Source organism: Canis lupus, chromosome 9, assembly GCF_048164855.1.
Source record: "Canis lupus baileyi chromosome 9, mCanLup2.hap1, whole genome shotgun sequence".
In the NCBI taxonomy this organism is placed as follows: domain Eukaryota; kingdom Metazoa; phylum Chordata; class Mammalia; order Carnivora; family Canidae; genus Canis; species Canis lupus.
In genome coordinates this window covers 44,321,192-44,346,774 of record NC_132846.1, presented here as the reverse complement: position 1 = coordinate 44,346,774, position 25,583 = coordinate 44,321,192, and the positions used below count along the sequence as shown (strand labels likewise).

Sequence of the window (25,583 nt, the reverse complement as noted above, 5' to 3'; positions counted from 1 at the left end):
AGTTCAATTCCTCCCTGGCCCTGCCCTCCTGATAATCTGATTTCCAAGGGACGAGGGATAGCAGGGCCCAGGCTCAGGAAGAAATCTGTTCCCTTGTGTCCATTGGGCCTGCTAATTTGATAGAACTATTTGCTGAGCTTCCACAGAACCCCCATTAGGGACAAATTTCATCTGGTTTCCATAGCCCTCACCCTGAAGAGCTCTCTGGGTCTCAGCTCAGAAGGAAATTCAGCTTCCAATTCAATTTTTGCATAAGGAAATTAAGTCGTTATTATAATAACAGCAACCAAAGATTGAGCACCTACTATGAGTCAGCCGCAGCACCAAGTGCTTTATATTTGATGACTTACTAGGTGTGCCATCCCCCCTATGAGTTCAGAGGTGCTCCAAGCTAGGTCTTTGGCCAATGATTCCCTTTGTCACAAGATCCTCCCTCCATTTGCCTGGATTTGCTTTTGTGTCTGTTGCCTTTGGCCAGCTCTTATGTGATCCTCAGAGTAGCAGTGTTTCTAGGGCAAGGTGGCCGCCTACATGTGTAGCAGGCTCTAACCCACGCCCCTCTCCTATCCAAGGATTCCTGGTGTCTAATAGGAACACCTATCAGAGTTCACCTTGACCATCCCACCCCAATGTCCTGAAAAAACCTGACTGCCACAAACCACATTCTAAAGCTCAGCCTGCCAAGTGTCCTGGCAGGTGTGCATGAACATGGAAAGACACTGGGTGCAGGAGAGAATCAGCTTTGCAATCTATTAGCTATGGGACCTTGGAGAAGTTACGTAAACTCAGAGCTGGGTCTTCCTCATCTGGGAAATGACAATAGCCTACCCTATACTGCAGTCCTGAGAGCTACATGAAAAAAGAATATGCAACCTAGTCTCCAGTTTCACTGTGTGGGATGAGACTTATGAATCACCCCCTGCTCAAGTATTTTCCCAGAGCCTGAACCACCTGTGTGCCTCAGCATCTGGCCCTCCACTTTGACTTCCTCCTCAGGAATCCCAGGATACTCACAGAGATAAGGGGAAGAAAGGGGGCTTGCGAGATTGCTCATAATATGAAAACTGGGGTCACTTGCTTGCTTTGAGGATCCCTGTCTCCCTAGAAATCGTGACACAGACAGATGACAAATAAATGAACGAATATATAAAGTACCATGTTGTGACTCAAGCTGTGTTCCAGTAGACATCAGGGAGGCTCCTGGGTCCCCAGCTAGAGTTCTGGTGTTGTTGCCACCCGAGGGAAGTAACAAGTTACAACTCCTCTAAATTTGTTCTTCTTCCATAAAATTGTTTTGAATATTCTACGTACTTTCTATTTCCATGTACATTTTAGAGTCAGCTTGTCAATTTCTCCAAATAAACAAAACCAACTGAAATTTTTATTGGGATTGCTTTGAACAAATAGCTTAATTTGAGGAGAATTGATATATATTTTTAAAGATTTTATTTATTTATTCAGAGAGACACAGAGAGAGGCAGAGACATAGGCAGAGGGAGAAGTACACTTCCTGTGGGGAGCTTGATGCGGGACTCGATCCTAGGACCCTAGGATCACAACCTGAGCCAAAGGCAGATGCTTAGCCACTGAGCCACCCAGGTGTCCTGAGGAGAGTTGATATCTTAATAATATTGTGTCTAGCAATCCATAAACATGGTATATCTGTCCATTTTATTGGGTGTTCTTAAAAATTTCACAGTAAGGGGCACCTGGATGGCTCAGTCAATTGAGCATCCAACTCTTGGTTTCAGCTCAGGTTGTGATCTCATGGGTCCTAGGATCTAGCCCTGAGTTGAGCCTTGTGTCAGGCTACACCCCCAGCAGAGTGTCTACTTGAAGGTTTTTCTCCTTCTGCCCCTTCCCTCACTCACACTTGCACTCTCTCTCAAATACATCTTTTTAAAAACAAAAAGAAAAGAAAAAAATTAAAAATCTTCAGCTAACATAATACTTAATGGTGAAAGACTGAATGCTCTTCTCCAAAGATTGGGTAAATGGCAAACATGTTTGCTTCACCACTTTTTTTTCACATTATATTGGAGGTAGTGGGTCTCAATCTCATAACCATGAAATCATGACCATGAGATTCATGACTTGAGCCAAAACCAAGAGTCAAACACTTAACCAACTGAACCACCCAGGCACCCCTAGCTAAAGTGTTTTAAAAGATGTCTTTATTAGGGCACTTGGGTAGCTCAATTTGTTGAGCATCTGACTCTTGATCTAAGCTCAGGTCTTCATCTCAGGGTGCTAAATTCAAGCGCTGTGTTGGCCGCCATGCCCACCCGAAAAGAAAAAAGAAAAGGGAAAGAAAAGAAAGGATGTTTTTATCAAGTTAAGAGAATTCCCTTCTATTTCTTTTTTACTGAATGGCTTTTGAATTTTGTCAAATTTTTTATGACTCTAATGAGATGATCACGTAGTTTCTTTTTTAATTGTGCTAGTATGGGGAATTACATTGATTAATTTTCTAATGGTAAACAAACATTTTATTCCTGGGATAAACGTGATTTGGACATGCCTCATTTCCCTTTCTATCTATTGTTAGATTTGATTTGGTAAATTTTGTTAAGGGTCTATGTTTATTAGGGATTCATTTCTTTCCTTGTAATCTTCTAATTAAATCTTTTGTTTGATTTGGATATCAGGTTAGTACTGGCCTTAAAATATGAACTGGAAAGTGGACCTTTTTCTCCCATTGCCTGAAGGAGTTTGTGTAGAATTGAACTTCTTTCTTCCTTAAATATTAGGATTTACTACTGAAGCCACCTGAACCTGGAGTTTTCTTTGTGGGAAGATGTTTTTTAATCAATTTACTTTAAAACAATTTTTATATTGAGATAAATTCCATGTAACACAAAACTCACCATTTTAACCATTTTAAAGCATATAATTCAGTGGCTTTTACTACATTCACAACAATGTGCAACCATTACCACTATCTAATTCCAGAACATTTTTATTATCCTAAAACGAAACCACATGCTTCCCAATTTCTCTTCCCCCAATCCTCTGTATAATCACTTCTACTTTCAGTTTGTATGTATTAGCTTATTCTTGATATTTTATAGAAATGAAATAACATGATCTGTGGCCTTTTGTGTCTGTTTTTTTTTTTTCACTTAGCATAATATTTTCAAGGTCTATCCATGTGTATCATGTATTAGTACTTTATTCATTTTTATTGGTGGATGATATTCTATTGTATGGATATACCACATTTTGTTTATCCATTCATCAGTTGATGGGTGCTCGGGTTGTTTCCATTTTTTGGTTATTACAAATAATGCCACTTTGAACATTCATAACCAGTTTCATGTGAACATATCTTTTCAATTCTCTTGGGTTAGATATACCTAGGAGTAGAATTGGCAGTTCATATGGTAACTCTGTTTAACTTCTTGAGGAACTGCCAGGCTGCTTTTCAAAATGGCTGCACCCTTTTATACTCCCAATAGAAATATAGGAGGCATCTTGTTATTTCCCATTTCTTATTATAGTCATAGGAGTGTGTGTGAAGTGATATCTCATTGTGATTTTTCATTGATGTGATATCTTACCATTTCTTTAATGATTTTGACATTAACCATGTTTATATCTTTTTTAAGAGAAATATCTATTCAAATATTTGCCCATTTTTAAATTTAAATTGGACTGTTTTTTTATTGTTGAGTTGTATTTTTTCTATATTCTAGATAGTAGGCCTTTCCTAGATACATGACTTGTAAATGCTTTATCCTATTCTGTGGGTTCTAATTTCACTATTTTGATAGTATCTTTTGATGCATAATAATCTAATTTATTTTTTCCCCCTTGGTTGCTTGTGTTTTTAGTATCATAATTAAGAAACCACTACGTGGGAGTGCTTGGGTGGCTCAGTCAGTTGAGCCTCTGGCTCTTGTCAGCTCAGGTCATGATTTAAGGGGCATGGGATCAAGCTCCATGTTGGGTTCCCTACTCAGTGAGGAGTCTGCTTGGGAGTCTCTCTCTCCCTCTCCTTCTGTGCCTCCTCCCACTTGCTCTGTCTCACACAATAAATAAATAAATCTTTCTTAATAAACTTTAAAAAAAGAAACTGCTACATAATCTAAGGTCACATTTATATCCAAGAGTTTTATAATTTTACCTTTAACATTTAAGTCTTTGATCTAGTTTGAATTAACTTTTTAATATAGTGTGACATAGAAATTCAACTTTATTATTTTGCATGTGGATATCCAGTTGTCCCAGCACCATTTGTTGTAAAGACTATTTCTACTTCATTGAATGGTTTTGACAACCTTATTGAAAATCAGCTAATCTGGGCAGCCCGGGTGGCTCAACGATTTAGTGTCACCTTCAGCCCAGGGCATGATCCTGGAAACCCAGGATTAAGTCCCGCGTCAGGCTCTCTACATGGAGCCTGCTTCTCCCTCTGCCTGTGTCTCTGCCTCTCTCTCTCTCTCTCTCTCGAATGAATGAATGAATAAATAAATAAATAAATAAATAAATAAATAAATAAAATTTTTAAAAAATCAACTGATCATATAGTTTATTTCTGGACTGTCAGTTCTATTCCATTGATAGACCTGTCTATCCTTTGTCAATACCACATTGCTTTAATTGTTAGTTTTAAAAAAAAAGATTTTATTTATTTATTTATTTATTTATGAGAGACCCAGAGAGAGAGAGAGAGAGAGAGAGAGAGAGGCAGAGACACAGGCAGAGGGAGAAGCAGGCTCCATGCAGGGAACCCGATGTGGGACTTGAACCTGGGACTCCAGGACCATGCCCTGGGCTGAAGGCAGGTGCTAAACCTCTGAGCCACTCAGGGATCCCTAATTGTTAGTTTTGTAGTGAGTTCTGGAATCATGAAGTGTTTGTCTTCCAACTTTGACTTTTTCTTTTTTTTTTAAGATTTATTTATTTATTTGAGAGAAGAGAGAGAGGGCAAGCAGAGGGGAGGGCAGAGGGGAGGGCAGAGGGGAAGCAGATACCCCAATTAGTGGAGAACTTAATGTGGGGCTTGGTCTCCCTACTGGGGAATCATGACCTGAGCTGAAACCAAGAATCAATACTCAACAGACTGAGCCACCCAGGAGCCCCCTGTTTTTCCATTTCAAAATCATTTTGGTTATTCTGGGTTCCTTGCATTTCCATATGAATTTTAGAATGAGCTTGTTCATTTCTGTAAAAAAGGCCAATAGAGTTTTGACTGGGGTTGTACTGAAGCTGTAGATCAATTTGAGAAGTATTGCTGGCTTAACAATATTAACTCTTTCAACCAATGAACATGAAATATCTTTCCATTTTATTTAAGTCTTGTTTAATTTTCTTCAGCAGTGTTTAATGGTTTTTAATATGTCTTGCACTTCAGCAGGAAGGATTGATTAATTGATTTTTTAAAATTTTTATTTATTTATTCATGAGAGACACAGAGAGGGAGAGAGAGAGAGATGCAGAGACATAGGCAGAGGGAGAAGAAGGCTCCATGCAGGGAGCCTGACGTGGAACTCGATCCCGGGTCTCTGGGACCAAGCCCTGCCTGGGCTGGAGGCTGTGGTAAACCACTGAGCCACCTAGGCTGCCCTTATTGATTGATTGATTGATTGATTATTTTCTTTTAAATCCAGTGTAGCTGGGGCACCTGGGCTGCCTCAGTCAACTAAGCTTCTGCCTTCCGATCAGGTCATTATCCCAAGGTCCTGGGATTGAGCCCTACATTGGCCTCCCCGCATAGTGGGGCATCTGCCTTTCCATCTCCCCCTCCTTGTGCTTGCTCACTCTCTATCAAACAATAAATGAAATCTTTATGGGATGCCTGGGTAGCTCAGTGGTTGAGCATCTGCCTTTGGCTCAGGGTGTGATCCCAGAGTCCTGGGATTAAGTCTTGCATTGCTCCCCAAGGAGCCTGCGTCTCCCTCTGCCTATGTCTCTGCCTCTCTTTCTGTGTCTCTCATAAATAAATAAATAAAAACTTTTAAAAAATAAATCCAGGGTGCAGCCCAGGTGGCTCAGCAGTTTAGTGCTGCCTTCAGCCCAGGGTGTGATCCTGGAGACCTGGGATCGAGTCCCACATCGGGCTCCCTGCATGGAGCCTGCTTCTCCCTCTGCCTGTGTCTCTGCCTCCCTCTGTGTCTCTCATGAATAAATAAATAAAATCTTTAAAAAATAAAAAATAAAAAATAAATCCAGTGTAGTTAACATACAGTGTTATATTAGTTTCAGGTGTACAACATAGTGATTCAACAATTCTATATATTCCTTGGTGCTCATCAAGATAATTGTACTCTTAATTTTCACCTATTTTGCCTATCCCCCCACCCATGTCCCCATTAGTGACCATCAGTTTGTTCTATATAGGTAAGAATATGTTTTTTTTTTGGTTTGTCTCTTTTTTTTTTTCTGTTTGGTTGTTTTTTTTCATAAATCCCACACATGAGTGAAATCGTATGGTATTTGTCTTTCTCTGACTTATTTCTCTTAGTATTATACTCTCTAACTCAATCTATGCTGTTGCAAGTGATAAGATTTCATTTTTTTAGGCTGAATTATATATATATATAATATATATGATATATATTATATATATATATATATATATATATATATATATATATATATATATATACCACATCTTCTTTATCCATTTGTCTATCAGTGAACATTTGGGTTGCTTGCATGATTTGGCTATTGTAAATAATGCTGCAATAAACACGAGGGTGCATATATCTTTTTGAATTAGTGTTATCACATTCTTTGGGTAAATACCCAATACTGGAATTACTGGATTATATGGTAGTTCTATTTTTAATTTTTAAAGGAACCTCCATATTGTTTTCCACAGTGGCAGCACCAGTTTGCATTTCCAACAACAGTATACTAGGGTTTCTTTTTCTCCACATCCTTGCCAGCACTTGTTGTTTCTTTTTTTATTTTAGCCATTCTGATTGATGTAAGGTAATATCTCATTGTGTTTTTTTACTTGCATTACTTGCATCTCCCTAATGGTGAGTGATATAGAGCATCTTTTCATATGTCTGTTGGCAATCTGCATGTCTTCTTTGGATAAATGCCTGTTCATGTCTTCTGCCTATTTTTAGATTTGATTATTTGACTTTTGGTATTGAGTTCCATAGATTCTTTTTTTTTCTTTTTAAGATTTTATTTATTTATTCATGAGCAACAGGGAGAGAGAGAGAGAGGCAGAGACACAGGCAGAGGGAGAAGCAGGCTCCATGCAGGAAGCCTGACATGGGACTCAATCCCGGAACTCTAGGACCACACCCTGGGTTGAAGGTGGTGCTAAACCGTTGAGCCACCTGGGCTGCCCTCTCTATTGTTTCTAAATAAGCTTTGGTATTTTGTGTCTTTCGAGGAGTTTGTACAATGCATCTGATTTGACAAACCTATTGACATAAAGTTGTTTGTAATATTTGCTTATTCTCTTTTTAATGTTCAGGATCTGCATTGATGTCTTTAATTTCATTTGCTATAGAAATAATTTATGTCTCCTTTCTTTTTTCTTGATCAGGCTATCTAGATGTTTATGAATTTTATTCATCTTTTCAAAGACTCAGCTTTTGATTTCATAAATTTTCTCTATTTGTTTCATTAATTTTTGTTTCATTTTCTGTTTCATTAATTTCCACATTATTATTGTTTCCTTCTTTTTACATGGACTAATTTAATTTGCCCTTCTTTTTCTAGTTTCTTAGGGTACAAACTTAGTTCATTCATTTAAGATCGTTTAATTTTTAAATATAAGTGTTTGATGCTATGAATTTTTGTAATCTTTTTTCCCCAGTTTTATTGAGATATAGTTGACATATCCAAATCTTTTTTTTTTAAAGATTTTATTTATTTATTCATGAGAGACACAGACTGAGAGAGAGAGGCAGAGACACAGGCAGAGGGAGAAGAAGGCTCTATGCAGGGAGCCCGATGTGGGGCTCGATCCTGGGACCCCAGGATCACGCCCTGGGTCAAAGGCAGGCACTGAGCCACCCAGGGATCCCCCCCCCCCATTTTTTTAAAGTAAACTCTACACCCAACATGGGGCTGGGACTCATGACTCTGAGATCAAGAGTCACATGTTCTACTTACTGAGTCAGCCAGGCTTTCCACTATGAGCTCTATTTTAAGCATTGCGTTAGCTGTATACCACAAATTTTGATATATTTTCATTCAATTCACAATATTTCCTAATGTCCCTTGGATTTTTTATGGTTTGGGTTTTGTTTTTTGTTTTTTTGTTTTTTGTTTTTTACCTGTGGGTTTATTTAGAAGTGTTCTTTAAATTTCCAAATATTTAAAAAAATAAAAAAATAAAATAAAATAAATTTCTAAGTATTTGAAAAACTTCCCAGAAATCTTTCTTATTGGTCTTTAGTTGGAATCCCTTATGGAGGACAGCCCTGGTGGCTCAGCAGTTTAGCACCACCTTCAGCCCAGGGCCTGATCCTGAAGACCTGGGATCCAGTCCCACGTCAGGCTCCCTGCATGGAACCTGCTTCTCCTTCTACCTGTGTCTCTGCCCCTCTCTCTCTGTGTCTCTCATGAATAAATAAATAAAGTCTTAAAAAAAAAAATATCTTGTGGTTAGAGAATATACTCTGACTGACTTCAATCATTTTAACATTTATTTGACTGTATTATGGTCCAGAATATGGTCTGTTTTGTTGACTGTTTCATAGGTACTATAAAGGAACTTCTATAATGCTGTTCTTAAGTGACGTATTATAAATATCAATTGGATCAAGTTATTCTATATTCTTATTTTTTGTTTCTATTAGTTACTGAGAAAAATAATGAAATCTCTAACTATAATTATGGATCTTCTAATTTCTCCATTTTATCTTTTGATATGTTCTAAAGCTCTATTATTAGGTATATATACATTTAGGATTCTTATATCTTCTTCATGAATTGATTCTTTATCATTTTGAAATGTCCCTCTTTATCTTGGTAATATTTGTTATTCTTTGTCTTAAAAAAAAAAATAATGCTTCAGGGCAGCCTGGGTGGTTCAGCGGTTTAGCGCCTGCCTTCAACCCAGGGCGTGATCCTGGAGAGCGGGGATCGAGTCCCACATCCGGCTCCCTGCATGGAGCCTGCTTCTCCCTCTGTCTGTGTCTCTGCCTCTCTCTCTCTCTCTCATGGATAAATAAATATAATATTTTTAAAAAATAAATTAAAAGTAAATAAATAATGAATAAATGCTTCAGTGTTCATTCTTTTTAAAGTTTCATTTTAATTAATTAATTAATTAATTAATTTGTTTTAGAGAGGGAGAGGGGAGAGACAGAGGTAGTGAGAAAGAATCTTAAGTATGCTCCATGCCCAGCACAGAGCCAGATATGGGGTTCAATCTCACAATGCTGAAATCATGACCTGAGTTTATTTTAAGAGTTGGATGCTTAATTGACTGAACCACCCAGGTGCCCAAAGTTTTATCTTAATTTAACAGCTTTGTTGAGGTATAATTGACATATAATATATTGTATATTTAGAATATACAATTTGAAAAAAAAAAAAAAGAATATACAATTTGGTTATAAATTTTGATATAGGGCAGCCCGGGTGGTTCAGCGGTTTAGCGCCACCTTCAGCTCAGGGCGTGATCCTTGGGCCCTGGGATCGAGTCCCGCATCGGGCTCCCTGCGTGGAGCCTGCGTCCCCCTCTGCCTATGTGTCTCTGCCTCTGTGTGTGTGTGTGTGTCTCTCTCTCATGAATAAATAAATAAAATCTTTAAAAAAATAAAATTAAAATTAAAAAAATAAATTTTGATATATGTATACACCCATGAAACCATCTTCACAATCTAGCTTTCTTTTGATTAGTTTGTATGGTGTGTCTTTTCCCATTGTTTCACTTTTAATGTATCTATATCTTTATATTTAAAGTGGACATCTAGGGGTGCTTGGCTGGCTCAGTTGGAAAAGCATGCAACTTTTGATCTCAGGGATGTAAGTTGGAGCCCACACTGGGATAGAGATTACTAAAAAAACTTAACATGAATTTCTTCCTCTTTTTCAATAAAATGACAATCTCTGCCTTTTAAGTGGAATATTTAGACTGCTTATACTTAATGTAAATATCAATACAGGGACGCCTGGGTGGCTCAGTGGTTAAGCATCTGCCTTCAGCTCAGGGTGTGATCCCAGGGTCCAGGATCGAATCCCACATTGAGGGGAAGCCAGCTTCTCCCTCTTTCTTTTTTTTAATTTTTTTAAAATTTATTTATGATAGGCACGCAGTGAGAGAGAGAGAGAGAGGCAGAGACACAGGCAGAGGGAGAGGCAGGCTCCATGCACCGGGAGCCAGATGTGGGATTCGATCCGGGGTCTCCAGGATCGCGCCCTGGGCCAAAGGCAGGCGCCAAACGGCTGCGCCACCCAGGGATCCCTTCTCCCTCTTTCTATGTCTCTGCCTCTCTCTATGTGTCTCTCATGAATAAATAAATAAAATCTTAAAATAAATAAATATCAATACATTTGAGGTTAAATGTATCACCTTGCTATGTGTTTTCTTTTTCTTTCTTTTTTTAAGTAGGCTCAACACCCAGCTTGGACCCCAGCACAGGGCTTGAATTTAAGACCCTGTGATCAAGACCTGAGATGAGATCAAGAGTTGGATGCTTAACCTGCTGAGCCACCCAGATGCCCCCTGTCTTTCTTTTTCTTTTGTCTTTTTTTAAGATTTTAAGTAATCTCTACACCCAACGTGAGGCTCAAAATCACAACCCTGAGATCAAGATTTGCATGTTCTATTGACTGAGCCAGCCAGGCACCCCTGTTTTCTACTTTTCTGTGTTCATTTTCCTGCCTTCTTTCTTTTCTTTTCTTTTCTTTTCTTTTCTTTTCTTTTTTTTTTTTTAAGATTTTACGTATTTATTCATGAGAGACACACACACACACACACACACACAGAGACAGAGACATAGGCAGAGAGAGAAGCAGGCTCCATACAGGGAGCCTGATATGGGGCTTGATCCCAGGACTCCAGGATCACACCCTGGGCTGAAGGCAGAGCTTAACCACTGAGCCACCCAAACATCTCTCCTACCTTCTTTCTGACTGAATATTTTTATGATTCAATACTATCTCTGCTATTGCTTCAATAGCTATGGTTTTGCTTCATTTTGGAAATTCCCATAGCTCTTAGCTTATCCATATGGTAGAAGTACCAAAAAGAAAAAAAAATCCAATAAGTTGAATTACAGGGTTTTTTTTTAAGATTGTATTTATTTATTCACGAGAGACTCAGAGAGAGGCAGAGACATAGACAGAGGGAGAAGCAGGCTCCCTGCAGGGAGCCTGATGCAGCACACTGTCCCAGGACCCCAGGATCATGACTTAAGCTGAAGGCAGACACTCAACCACTGAGCCACTCAGGTGCCCCGAATTGCAGTTTATAAGTGAATCTTTGCCAAGATTCACTGATGATATGTTGGTTATGACCTGTCCAGGTAACATATTTTCATTTGAGACATAGTTTCACCTCTTCCTGAAGAGATCAATAGGGAAAATTTTCTGATCCAATGTCTTTGGACTTATTCAACAAGTACATAGCCACTTAATCATGGGTTATGAGAGGTGACAGGACCCCTCCTCTCCTTGTTGTGAAGATTAAATTAGATAATGCATTAAGTCAACGTACATTTATTGAGCACACACCATTTAGCAGTCACTGCTCTAGATAACTAAGGTATATTGAAAAAAATAGACAAAAATCTCCATCTTCATAGAGCTTATATGATAATAAAGAAAGACTTAGGATAAACATAAAATATATGGTATGTTCCATAATACTCTGTGCTATGTTAAAAACATAAAGCAAGGTATCCCTGGGTGGCGCAGAGGTTTGGCGCCTGTCTTTGGCCCAGGGCGCGATCCTGGAGACCCGGGATCGAATCCCATGTCAGGCTCCCGGTGCATGGAGCCTGCTTCTCCCTCTGCCTATGTCTCTGCCTCTCTCTCTCTCTCTCTCTGTGACTATCATAAATAAATAAAAATTAAAAAAAAGAAAAGAAAAAAAAACATAAAGCAAGAAGATTTCAAAAGTTGAGAGGTTCAGTTTTCAAACAGGGTAGCTCTAGAAGGCCTCACTGAGAAGATGATACTTTACTTTTTTTTTTTTTAAGATTTTATTTATTCATTCATTCGAGACACACAGAAAGAAAGAGGCAGAGACACAGGCAGAGGGAGAAGCAGGCTTCAGGCAGGAAGACCGACATGGGACTCAATCCCGGGTCTCCAGAATCACGACCTCAACCGAAGGTGGCGCTAAACCGCTGAGCCACCTGGGCTGCCCAGAAGATGATACTTTAGTAAAGATTAAGGAGGTGAAGGAGTGAATTACACAGGTCTCTGGAGTAAGAGGGTTCCAACCGGAGAGAACAGCAAGTGTAAAGACCCTGAGACAGGAGCACAGCCCGTGTTCAAGGAGGAAGGAGGTCAATGTGGCTGTTGTTGGGTGAAGGAGGAGTGGTGGGAGATGAAGTCACAGGCATCAAACCTAGATTGTTCAGGGTCTTTCAGTCTGTAGGAAGGGTTTTGGCTTTTGCTTGGAGTGAGATGGAGCCACTAGAGCATTTTGTGCAAAGGAATGACGTGATCTGGTGACATTTTAGCAGAATCCCCTGTGTGCGCTGCTGTGCAGAGAATAAACAAAGTGGCAAGGTCTGAAATTGGAAGACTGTGACAATAATCCCAGCCAGAGAAGCATATCAAGTGTGAGAGCAAAGTGAATGGCCCAGCAGGTGCCTAATACAGGGACTCAGTCAGGACTGGGTTGATTTCCAGGAGCAGAAACCCATTCACTCTGTCACAAGTTAAAACAGTCAGGTCCAGGAGCATGTGGTTGGCTCATTCAGTGGAGCATGCCACTCTTGATCTTGGCGTTATGAGTTCGAACCCCATGTTGGGTGTAGAGATTACTTAAAAATAAAAAATCTTTTAAAAAATAAAATAAGGGACGCCTGGATGGCTCAGAGTTGAGTGTCTGCCTTTGGCTCAGGTCCTGATCCTGGAATCTGGGATCAAGTCCCACATCAGGCTCCTTGCATGGAGTCTGCTTCTCCCTCTGCCTATGTCTCTGCCTCTGTCTCTGTGTCTCTCATGAATAAATAAATTAAAAAAATGTTTTTTAAAAAATAAAATAGGGATCCCTGGGTGGCGCAGCGGTTTGGCGCCTGCCTTTGGCCCAGGGCGTGATCCTGGAGACCCGGGATCGAATCCCACGTCGGGCTCCCGGTGCATGGAGCCTGCTTCTCCCTCTGCCTGTGTCTCTGCCTCTCTCTCTTCCTCTGTGTGTGTGACTATCATAAATAATTTAAAAAAATAATTAAAAAAAAAATAAAATAAAATAAAATAAAATAAAATAAAAGTCAGATCCAGGGGCATCTGACTGGCTCAGTCGGTGGAGCATGAGACTCTTGATCTAGGGGGTGTAAATATGAGCCCCATGCTGGGTGTAGAGATTACTTAAATAAATCTTTTTTTTTTTTTTAAGATTTTATTTATTCATTCATGAGAAACACAGAGAAAGAAAGAGAAGCAGAGGGAGAAGCAGGCTCCATGCAAGCAGCCCAATGCAGGACTTGATCCCGGGACTCTAGGATCACGCCCTGGGCCGAAGGCAGGCTAAACTGCTGAGCCACCCAGGGATCCCCTACTTAAATAAATCTTAAACAAAATAGGGGGACCTGGGTGGCTCAGACAGTTAGGCATCGGACTCTTGCTCAGGGTGCCTGGGTGGTTTAGTCAAATTGGAGATCTAATTCTTGGTTTCAGTTCAAGTCATGATCTCAGGATCGTGGGATCCAGCTCCCCAGATTCAGCAGTCTGCTTCCCCTTTCCCTCTCCTTCTGCCCCTTCCCGTGCTCAGACTTTCTCTCTCTCCCTCTCACTCTCTCTTTTTCTCAAATAAATAAATAAATCTTTAAAAAAAGATTCTCTCTGTCTACCCCACTCCCACCACCCCCACATGTGAGCTTGCTCTTTCTCTCTCAAAAATAAATAAATAAATAAATAAATAAATAAATAAATAAATAAATAAAATAAAATAAAATAAAGTCCAGAAGGTTAATAAGACAGAAGGAAATCTATTTAGGAACCAGCTAGTGAGTTGGTGAACCCCAACTCCTGCCATAGGTTTCAGGGGTCAGTTGTCTCTCACCTGCTCTCTTTCTTTGCTTGATCAGGACAAGGCTGATGAGGAGCTGTCCTTCCCTGATGTGCAAGGATGGTGTCCCCTCTCCTTTTAACTGGCCTGACTTCCCATTATTGATAGACAAAAGCAGCTCCTGCCAGGCCCAAGTCTCAGCTTCTCAGAGTCCTCTCTCCTGTGCTATTATTAATAATGATAAAAATGTTTTCCATTTGTGTCCACATTTCATAGTTTTTAAAGCTGGAAAATAGCATATTCTAAGAGGGCAGAAAGCATTATGGCTAAAATGTGATTCTGGAACCCAATGTTTGGAACTGGAATCCTGGTTCCACCACTTCTTAGTTCTGTGACCTTGGAAAAGTTATGTGACCTCATTTACAAAAGCCATTTTTGGTGAATCGTTAGTCCATGCAGAGCAAAAAACTCAAAAGGCATAGAAGGATATATAGTAACCTTGATTTTCCTCCCACCCCTGACTCCTAAGTCATCAGTCTCCAATAATCACTTTCTTACTTAACCTTTTGGAACCTCAATTTCCTCTTCCATGAAATGGGAACTATGACAGCCTCCCCCAAAGCTTTTATAGAGATCAAATGAAATAATATATGCAGAAGTGCTTCATCAAGGAGTGGTGGAGACTATCCAAGTGGAAGGAGCCAGTGCATGTAAGCCTGGGTCATGACTCTTTTTTTTTTAAGATTTTTATTTATTTATTCATGAGAGACACAGAAAGAGAGAGAGGCAGAGACACAGACCCAGGGAGAAGCTGTCTCCATACAGGAAGCCCGATGTGGGACTCAATCCAGGGACTCCAGGATCACTCCCTGAGCCAAAGGCAGGAGCTAAACCGCTGAGCACCACCCAGGGATCCCCCTGTCATGACTCTTAAACTCAGCCTGGCTAGAGCAGGTCACACCTTTAAATACCCAGAGTCCATCAGATTGTCCTCATTGATCCCAAGTCTAGACTTTGTTGAGATAAGACAAACTGATTCATGGAGTCTCTCATGATTTTTTCTTAAAGATTTTATTTATTTATTCATGAGAGACACAGGCCAGAGACATAGGCAGAGGGAGAAGCAGGCTCCATGCAGGGAGCCTGATGCGGAACACTGTCCCAGGACTCCAGGATCATGCCCTGAGTCGAAAGCAACACTCAACCATTGAACCACGCAGGTATCCCAACTCTCATAATTTTTGAATTATCAAAACCCTACCTGTCTTTCAAATCCCAGCCTCGGTGTCATCTGTTCCGAGAGGCTTTCCTTAGTTCCTTATGCAGACCCCTCAGCCCAACTCAGATGTGCTTGCTGTCTCTTTGGGACCCACAGAATCTCTTTCTGTATCTTTCTCTGCTGTGGGAGGCGTTTCTCTTGTTTGCTGACGTATTGCAAGGCAGCCCTGTATGGTGGGTCAGGAAACTTGTATTCTGGCATCACTTCCCATGAGCTGCATGACCTCTAAACCTCAGTCCTTTCATCCATAAATTTTGGTTAATAACTACCTCTAAGGCAGAAGTTCTCAGGTGTTTTGGCTTCAGGACCCACAAAGAACTTTTATCTATGCAACTTTTATCTATCTAATTTTTATCTATTTATTATAGCTGAATATTTATCTGAAAATTTACTCTATTATTTATAGCTATATTTTTGTTTATATATATATCATATTAAAATTAAAACTGAGGGGTGCCTGGGTGGTTCAATCAGTTAAGTACCTGCCTTCAGCTCGGGTCATGATCTCAGGGTCCTGGGATCAAGTACCATGTCTGGCTCTCTGCTCAGCGGGGAGCCTGTTTTTCCCTCTGTCCCTCTCCCTGTTTATACTTTCTTTCTCTCTCTCAAATGAATAAAATCTTTAAAAAAATTTAAACTGAGAAATTAAAATGTATTAATGTATTCCTTTAAAAGTAACAATAGCCAACCTATTGTATGTTAACAGTTATTTTTAATTTTAAAAATTATATGTACTTTCTAAAACAAAAAAATATTTATGAATAGAAGGATTTACATTTTTGCAAATTTTTAAAAAAGATTTTATTCATTTATTCATGAGAGACACCAAGAGAGAGAGGCAGAGACATAGGCAGAGGGAGAAGCAGGCTCTATACAGGGAGCCTGATGTGGGACTCAATCCCAGGACTCCAAGATCGCGCCCTGGGCCGAAGGCAGGTGCTAAACCGCTGAGCCACCCAGGTGTCCCTGCAAATCTTTTTAAAAGAAGATAGCTAAATTCTCATTATTTATTCTAAATCAAATCTGCTGAGATATGTACTTTTGGTTGAAGTATACATGAAGATAATCAATTCAACCGCACACAGATACTCATTTGGAAAAGGCGGGAGTATTTTAGTGGCCTTTTCAAATTATTGTGGATATTCTCCTTTGACATTATACCAAAAATCAGCAAATAGAAATTTCTTAAAGATCAACTGCAATGTGAAACCTGAAACTTTTCAAAAATCTTTTTATATTCTGTCCTTTTGAAATTTGTGGGTATATTTTATATTTTATGTGGATTTTTTTTTAAGATTTTATTTATTCATGAGAGACACAGAGAGAGAGAGGCAGAGACATAGGCAGAGGGAGAAGCAGGCTCCTTGAGGGGACCCCAATGCGGGACTTGATCCCAGGACTCCAGGATCACACCCTGAGCTGAAGGCAGACACTCAACCTCTGAGCCACTCAGGTGCCCCCTATGTGGATCTTTCAACCATGCACTGTCTTTGTGCATTTGTAAATTTGTGCATTTGTCATTTGGAAAGTATTGTTTTATTGAATATGCACATCTTTACAAGTTGACACATTTGTTATCAACATTAAAAAAAAAATCACATGGCTAATCTCACCACCAGTTTCATCAGAAAAGTCGTTAAGCATCAGGAAGCTGTCAAGTTCACAGTGGCAGATACAAGTTTTCCAAAATTCTATCTTCTGTTGTTTTCTTTGAAGTGGCAGGCTCATTTTGTTTATTTTTGAGAAAATGTCTGCCAAATATCCAAATATGAGTACCATGATTGTCTGTCAGGCTTTGTTTCAAGTAAAAATGATGCTCCATGAAAAAGGTGGCTAATTTAGGTCATAACTCGAAAATACAAGTACTTTTTCTTGAGACAGCCACTGTACTTTGGAAGGCAATCAAAGGACTTTCTCTGTACTTCCACTTTGTCACGGAGAATAGTAAAAAGACAGGTACTCATGGGAGATTAAGTAAGATAATAATTCATGTTGCCTTATCAAGGACATTCTTCAGTGAAACTAGAATCTGCAACTGTGTGTGGTGGCCAAGAAAGCAATGACCATTATTAGTACAGTTTGGTGCCAATGCCTTAATTCCTGTTAATACACCAGCATCTTGGCCCACCATTGCTTTTGTACCATCAGTACAAATGTCAACACAGTGAAGAAAGCAAATAACATCTTAGTATTATTATAAAAATAGTTCTAGGGATGCCTGGGTGGCTCAGTGGTTTAACGCCTGCCTTCAGCCCAGGATGTGATCCTGGGGACCTGGGATCAAATCCCACATCAGGCTCCCTGCATGGAGCCTGCTTCTCCCTCTGCCTGTGTCTCTGCCTCTCTCTGTGTGTGTCTCTCATGAATGAATGAATGAATGAATGAATGAATCTTTTTTTTTTAAATAAATCTTTGAAAAAAATAGTTCTAACTTTGAGGGATCCCCTGCAAGGGTCTCAGAAATCCCCAGAGGCCAGCAAACTACACTATGAGGACCGCTACTCTAGGTTTGTTGTAAGAATTAGACAAAATAATGTATGTAAAGTAGTTGGCTTGGTGCCTGGCACATTCTAAGTGCTTAATAAATGCAAGTGATTCTATTTATTATTCACAGTAGTTTCACATATTTTATCTCACAATGACCTCTCTGTCCCCACCATATCTAGCCCAGACTGCCTTTGTAGTATGAGTTCACTGGGTTATACTTATTTCTGAGCTTTTCAAGGGCATGTATCTGTAACCGAGAGGGTTGCCTAGTATCCAGCTTATTTAAGTGAATAAATTTGTTAGTTGAGGTGTATATGCCAATTTCCCATGCCAAGTGTCTGAGATGAATGACTTTTCAGCTAGCAATGTACTGATAAGGTCAATGCTGAGGAGAAGGGGACAGGGTCAGGCAGCAAAGTGGAGGGAGGGGTCCACTGGGAGTAAAGGATGGAGGAAAGGTGGGGAAAACATTTGCCTAGTATAAAGATTATGAACAGTCTGCCCAAAGGCCAAGTTTGCCCACTGATGCTTGCCTGATGCTTCACATTTTAAATAGTTCCCAAAGAAAAGGATAAAAGAGTCTAAATGGGGAGTTCTCAAAAGAGGAAATCCAAAAACTAAAAACCATCTGAAGAGGTGTTCAAACTCATGAGTAATCAGAAAAATGCAAACTAAAACAACAATGAGATCTCCTTATACACCTAACAAACTGGCAATATTGGAGAGCTAAGTGATGCCCAGCTTTGGTATGAATGTAGGTAAACAGGAGCTCCCATGAACTTGTGGTGAGCAGGTGCTATTCGAAGTGTAACCAGACAGTGCCTAATCTAATGAGGCCAAGGCTCCCTGGGACCTGCTCCTGGGCAGGCATCCTAAATGGATTCTCAAACTGGCACATAAGTTTGTAGAATGCTACATGAAACCATTCAGTGTAGCAGTTTTTAAAGGTGGTGGCAAACCAGAGGCATCTGAGAGTCCATCTCAATGGAGGGAATAGGTAAAATGTGGTCAATGTACATATACCATGGATTATTGTATCCATTGGGTCCCTGTAGGAACCAGATGCAGGCTCAAAAGGGGTGAGTGAGGATAGTTTCAGGAAAAGACTGTTTACAAGGTGTGGGCATGGTTCAGGGAAACCAACAGGTATGATAAAGCCCCCAGATCTAACAAGTGGGACAAGTGGAGAAAACCTAAATCAACAAGAACTATAGCTTTAAGGGTGAGCCACCTGAAGGCAGAAGAATGCAGCTAAAGGCAAAGCGCACTAGTAAGGAGAGAGCCAGGAGACAAAGACCCCAGACATTTCTCTTCCTGCCCTCTCATCTCCTGATTGTGCCCCTGTTGGCCAAACCATTGGAGATTCTGAGGGCAAGGGAACCCAGGGCATAAAGCAGGAAGGAGGAAGGTGGAGAGTACATCTGAAGGAGCAAATGCAGAGTATCAATCAGAAGTGGAATGCACTAGTTGCAAATAATGAACTGGAGGTGCCCAGAGCAACATGGGTGGATCAGAAATATAGGACTGAGAGTAAAAACTATGAAACAGAAGGAGAACCACAACACAATGCCATTTATGTCATTTAAAAAATGCATACAGGGGCACCTGTGTGGCTCAGTGGTTTAGTGCCTGCCTTCAGCCCAGGGCGTGATCCTGGAGACCCAGGATCGAGTCCTACATCAGACTCCCAGCAGGGAGCCTGCTCCTCCATCTGCGTGTGTCTCTCGTGAATAAATAAATAAAATCTTAAAAAATAAGCAAATAAATAAATAAATAAAAATATAAATTAAAAAATGTGTACAAGCCGGGGCACCTGCCTGGCTCAGTCTGTACAGCATGTGACCCTTGATCTCAGGGTCCTGAGTTTGAGCCCTATATTGAGCACAAAGATTACTTTAAAAAATACAGACAATCAAAATAGATATGATTATATGTACCATATATTAATATAATTATATATAATAGCATACAATACCCAGGAATAATTTAAATGGAAGATGGTATATGACTCAAACACTGGAAATGACAGCACATTCCTGAGAGAAACTAAAAAACAAAACAAGTAGAGAGATAGGCCCTGTTCATGGATTGAAAGAGTCAGTATTGTAAAGATGTCTGTGTTCCTCAAACTCAATGCAATAGATTCAATGCAATCCTAAACAAATTCCCATCAGGACAAGCTGATTCTAAAATTTATATAGAAATGCAAAGGACCAATGACAACCAACATCATCCTTTAAAAAAGAAAAAAATTATAGAATTCCACACTACCTGATCTGAAGAATTATGATAAAACTCTGATGATCAAGACAGTGTGATATTGGCAAAGCTCCACAAATACATCAGTGGAATGGAGAGCCTGGCAACAGATCCAAGCAAAATATAGTTCATTGATTTTGAGAAAGGCATCATGGCAATTCCGTGGGTAAAAGAAAGTCGTATCAACAAAGCATGTTGGAACAAGTTACTCATATAGAAAAAAAATGAACCTTGACCCCTATCTCATACCATATACAAAAGTTAGTTCAAAATGTAGCACAAGGGCAGCACAGGTGGCTCAGCGGTTTAGCACCGCATTCAGCCCAAGGCGTGATCCTAGAGGCCCGGAATCGAGTCCCACGTCTGGCTTCCTGCATGGAGCCTGCTTCTCCCTCTGCCTGTGTCTCTGCCTCTCTCTCTCTCTCTCTGTGTGTGTGTCTCTCATGAGTAAAAGAATAAAATCTTTTTTTAAAAAAATGTAGCACATCGGGATCCCTGGGTGGCGCAGCGGTTTGGCGCCTGCCTTTGGCCCAGGGCGCGATCCTGGAGACCTGGGATCGAATCCCGCATGGGGCTCCCGGTGCATGGAGCCTGCTTCTCCCTCTGCCTGTGTCTCTGCCTCTCTCTCTCTCTGTGACTATCATAAATAAATAAATAAATAAATAAATAAATAAATAAATAAATAAATAAATAAAAAATGTAGCACAAACCCAAACATAAAAGCCAAAACCCAAACAGTTCTGGATGAAAATGTAAGAGACCAGCTTCACAAGCTTGGAATAGGCAAATTACTTTTTTTTTTTAATTTTTATTTATTTATGATAGTCACACAGAGAGAGAGAGAGGCAGAGACATAGGCAGAGGGAGAAGCAGGCTCCATGCACCGGGAGCCCGACATGGGATTCGATCCCGGGTCTCCAGGATCGCGCCCTGGACCAAAGGCAGGTGCTAAACCACTGCGCCACCCAGGGTTCCCGGGAAATTACTTTTTAGATGAGGCACAGAAGGTAATAACCCTAAAAGAAAAAAAAATGATAAATTTCCCTTTCTTTCTGGAAGAGTCCCTGAATTTCCCTCCATGGCTGGCATGTCTCCTCTGCATCTTGAGTTGTTAACGCTCCCCACAAGCCCCGTGCATAGCCCCCAGCCCTCCACTCCCACTGCTATGGTGTTTCCCCAAACCGAGGACCTTTGGGGATCATTCACACAACTTTGCCATGATTTACTCAACATTTTCCATTAAAGCCACTCATTCCCTTTCACTTAAATCTTGCCCTACCTTCTTTAGCTGTGTCATGAACAATCATTGCTGTGAAGTCCCTAGTTTAATGGGCTTGTCACTTTTCTCTATTACCTATTAAAATAAATCATTAACTATTAAACATTTCTGAAAATGTGTGAACCACCTGAAATTATTTCATGCACTGCCTTCTTTTTTACATGTTCTTGTAAGGGTGCATGAGCATGTATGTGTGCATTGGAAAGCATGTATGAGTATGTGTGCATGAGTGAGCATGTGTACGAATATGTGTGTGTGTGTGAGTGTGTGGTAGGTGAGTGTGGGTGTGTGGAGGTGTATGTGTGAGTGTGTATGAATATACAAGTGCATATCTGAATGTGCTGTTGTGTTTCTGAGCGTGCCTGGAAGTGTAGTGTCTGTGAGTGTTAGGTGGGATGGGCTGGAGGAAGACTAGACAATCCACGTGAGTCCTGGTGGGGGGTGACCACCTCCCCCTGCCCCCCAGCAATGAGCCCCACTCACCAGGAACCACGCAGGGCAGAGAAAAGGCTGTGGCCAGCAGCCCCTCCAGTCACTTCCCTGCTTGTTATCCACAGGCCCTCAGAGGAGGAGGGAAGTGTCTCCTTGGCCAAGGGAGCACCTGGTTACAGCCAGCATCCTGGTAACCATCACCACGGACTGAGAGTACTTCTGGGAAGAGCAGGAGCCAGCAGGCGGGGGCAGATCCTCTGTTGCTATATTTATAGGTCTGGATTTAGCACAGGACCTTGAGACAAGGGACTGAGCTCCCGAGTCTTCAATACCCTCATCCCCCTGGCAACTTTGTGCAAGGGGTATTTTTCAGGAGTTTAGAGAGGTTAGGTAAATAATCTAAGGTCACACAGCTAGGATATTTGGAACCAGAGCAGGACCCAAGGCTCTCTAAGGTCAAGGGTTTTCCACTACAACACAGGCAGCATGGTGCCCCCAAAAGCCTGTGCAGCCACTCCCCGGACCTGAAAATCCAGGCAAGAATGCCAAGTGTCGCCTGATTTCACTGTGGCTGTTATCATATGGGTCAGCCCCTGTGGTTTTAAATAAATGATTCTTTTGCACATTCCCCTTTGGGTACAGAAACCCCAGAGTTAGATGATAGCCCCCTGCAGCAACTGGCACAGAGGGCAGTGACCAAACAGAACTAACTTTAGCTTGAGGGGCTGAGGCAAGCCCTACTTGAGGCTGAGGTTCTCCAGGGAGGGGAGGGGCGGCCAGAGCACTGGAGACACTTAAGATGGGGAAGCTCAGGACTGTGACTAATTACCAAGCAGAATGGAAGCACTTCAATATTTAAACAACTCTGGCACGTTCTGGCTGCTTGTCAGCCGTGTGCAAAAAGATTTCTTCTTCTAGGGGATCCCTGGGTGGCTCAGCAGTTTAGCGCCTGCCTTTGGTCCAGGGTGTGATCCTGGGGACCCTGGATCAAGTCCCACATCGGGCTTCCTGCATGGAGCCTGCTTCTCCCTCCGCCTGTGTCTCTGCCTCTCTCTCTCTCTATGTGTCTCTCATGAATAAATAAATAAAATCTTTAAAAAAAAAAAAAAGATTTCTTCTTCTCAGAGGTAGAAGAGGAGGAAATTCCTCTGTCTTTCCCTTCCTCCATCCATCCCCCACTCCCTTGCATTATGGACCCAGCCCTTTAGCACAGGTGCCTTGTTAGGAACTAAAGATATTAGAATTTGGATCTCTGCCCACACCCCAGGAGCTCCTGTTCCCCTTTCCTAAGAGATATTCTCCCAGAAAGCCAGCCCCAATCCTAAATTGTAGAGATGCCAGGTTGGTACCAATCAAGGGCCTTGAGCCCTGAGGGCCTGGGACTGTGCCATGTGCCACCACATGTGTTTTAGGACAGACATGTTGTGTCCCAGGAGACGCAGACTGGCTCTAGAACTCAGTCCTCCACTGTCTCCTTCAGAGCCCCCAGCAGCAAACACGATCATAGCCAATGGTTATTTGGAAGGCCCCAGGCTTCTGCATAGGCACCTCCGTACTCTCACTTAGTGGTTCTCAAACTTTAGGGAACACAGAATTGCTCTAGGGGATTAATGGTTAGGGATTTATGTTCATATGAAATGGAGAGAAATGACAAACTTAGCAAACCAGAGATTTTTACAGTGGAAATCCAGGTAAGAGTCCATGAGCAATCCTGAGTCCCAAATCCACAGGACAGCAAGTTGGGTTACTGTGTTGCCATCCTGATGGAGAATCCCTTCTTCTAAGACCTCAACTTTTTTTTTTTTTAAAGGTTTTATTTACTTATTCATGACAGACACATACAGAGAGAGAGAAAGAGAGAGAGAGAGAGAGAGGCAGAGACACAGGCAGAGGGAGAAGCAGGCTCCATGCAGGGAACCTGCTGTGGGACTCGATCCCAGGACTCCAGGATCACGCCCCGGGCTAAAGGCAGGCGTTAAACCGCTGCGCCACCCAGGGATCCCTAAGACCTCAACTTTTGCTCTTAAGCCTCCAACTGACTGGATGAGACCCACCCACCTCATGGAGCATTGCCTGCCTTACCTAAAAATCCACTGATTGTATTTAAAGATTTTATTTATTTATTCATAAGATATAGAGAGAGGCAGAGACACAGGCAGAGGGAGAAGCAGGCTCCCCACGGGGAGCTCGATGCGGGACTCCATCCCAGGACCCCGGGATCACGACCTGAGCCAAAGGCAGATGCTCAATCACTGAGCCACCCAGGTCTGATTAAAATGCTTTGTTTTGTTTTTAAACCATTTATTTTTTTAAATATTTTTCCAAAGTTTTTTTTTTTATTCATGACGGGAGGGGGGGGGGCGGTGGGCAGGGGCAGAGACACAGGCAGAAGCAGGCCCCATGCAGGGAGCCCAATGTGGGACTCGATCCCAGGTCTCCAGGATCACACCCCAGGCTGCAGGTGGCACTAAACTGCTGAGCCACCAGGGCTGCCCGTGATTGTAAATGTTAATCACATCTTAAAAAATACCTTCACAGCAACATCTAGGCTGGCATTTGATCAGATAACTGGGTACAACAGGCTAGTCAAGTTGACATGTACAATTAAGCATCACATTTTCCTTGACCTCTAGGGAAGATCAGTATCCCCATCCCTCCTCACTCCACACTACTGGGTACCCCTTCTTCATAGAACTACCACAGTATTAGAAACAATACTATCTGCTTGGCTTTGCTGTTCAGATTTTCCACCCTGTGCCCAAGGTGTGAGTTTGTGTTGTTAATTTTCTCTGGATTCTGGGTATTTATTCTCTGAAAATTGAGGGTTTTCTTCAATTTTGATCAATTCTCAGCCATTAGGTCTTCAAATATTGTTCTTTTTCCATCCACTCTTCATTCTCCTGGATATGTTGGCTAAGGTGTGCCAGACCTTGTCATTTCTTTCTCTATATGTCTTAGCCATGGCTGCTCTCATATTCTTCTTGTCATTTTCTCACTGTGTGAGTGATTTTTTCCAAAGATATAACCCAGCTTGCTCAATGTCTTATTCTGCTGTTTAACCTCTTAATTTTTAATCAATAATTTATTAAGGGATCCCTGGGTGGCGCAGCGGTTTGGCGCCTGCTTTTGGCCCAGGGCGCGATCCTGGAGACCCGGGATCGAATCCCACGTCGGGCTCCCGGTGCATGGAGCCTGCTTCTCCCTCTGCCTGTGTCTCTGCCTCTCTCTCTCTCTCTCTCTCTCTCTCACTGCGTGCCTATCATTAAAAAAATAATAATAATAATAATAATAATAATAATTTATTAAAACTATCTTTTTGCATTTCTAGAACTTCCATTTGGCTTGTTATCCATCATTTTTTTTTGTATTAGCCTATTCTATATTATTGTTTATTTTCTTTTTTCAAGATTGTGGGACTCAACTCACAAACCTGAGATCAAGAGTCTCAAGCTCTACCTACTGAGCCAGCCAGGCATTATGAATATTAAAAAAATCTTCATAATCTCTTTACATGTTTGTTTTATTTTTAGATTTTTCTATTACTTCTATTTCTGCGAGGGTGAATTCTTCTGTGTGTTTTGTTTTGTTTTGTTTTTTGTATGTACTGATTATCTCTTATGATACTTTCTTTCCCTGTGTGGTTTGTAATTTCAATTGGGAACTCATCTTCATTGGGAGTTGTTTTTGCTATGGGATGTTGGTGAGCCCTACATTGTGAAAACGTTCTTACAGAGTACTTT

General features: G+C 41.1%; 1 long non-coding RNA gene across 1 annotated transcript in view; it reads right to left on the bottom strand.

Moving 5' to 3' along the window:
- The window catches only part of LOC140640158 (uncharacterized), a 37,194-nt gene extending 15,124 nt beyond the window's left edge, over positions 1 to 22,070 (bottom strand). The window contains exons 1-2 of the long non-coding RNA XR_012036829.1: positions 21,895 to 22,070; positions 20,145 to 20,232 (exon numbers count right to left, since the gene is read on the bottom strand). This is a non-coding gene — a long non-coding RNA (uncharacterized lncRNA). The remainder of the gene's footprint in view (positions 1 to 20,144; positions 20,233 to 21,894) is intronic.
- Positions 22,071 to 25,583: the final 3,513 nt, after the last annotated feature.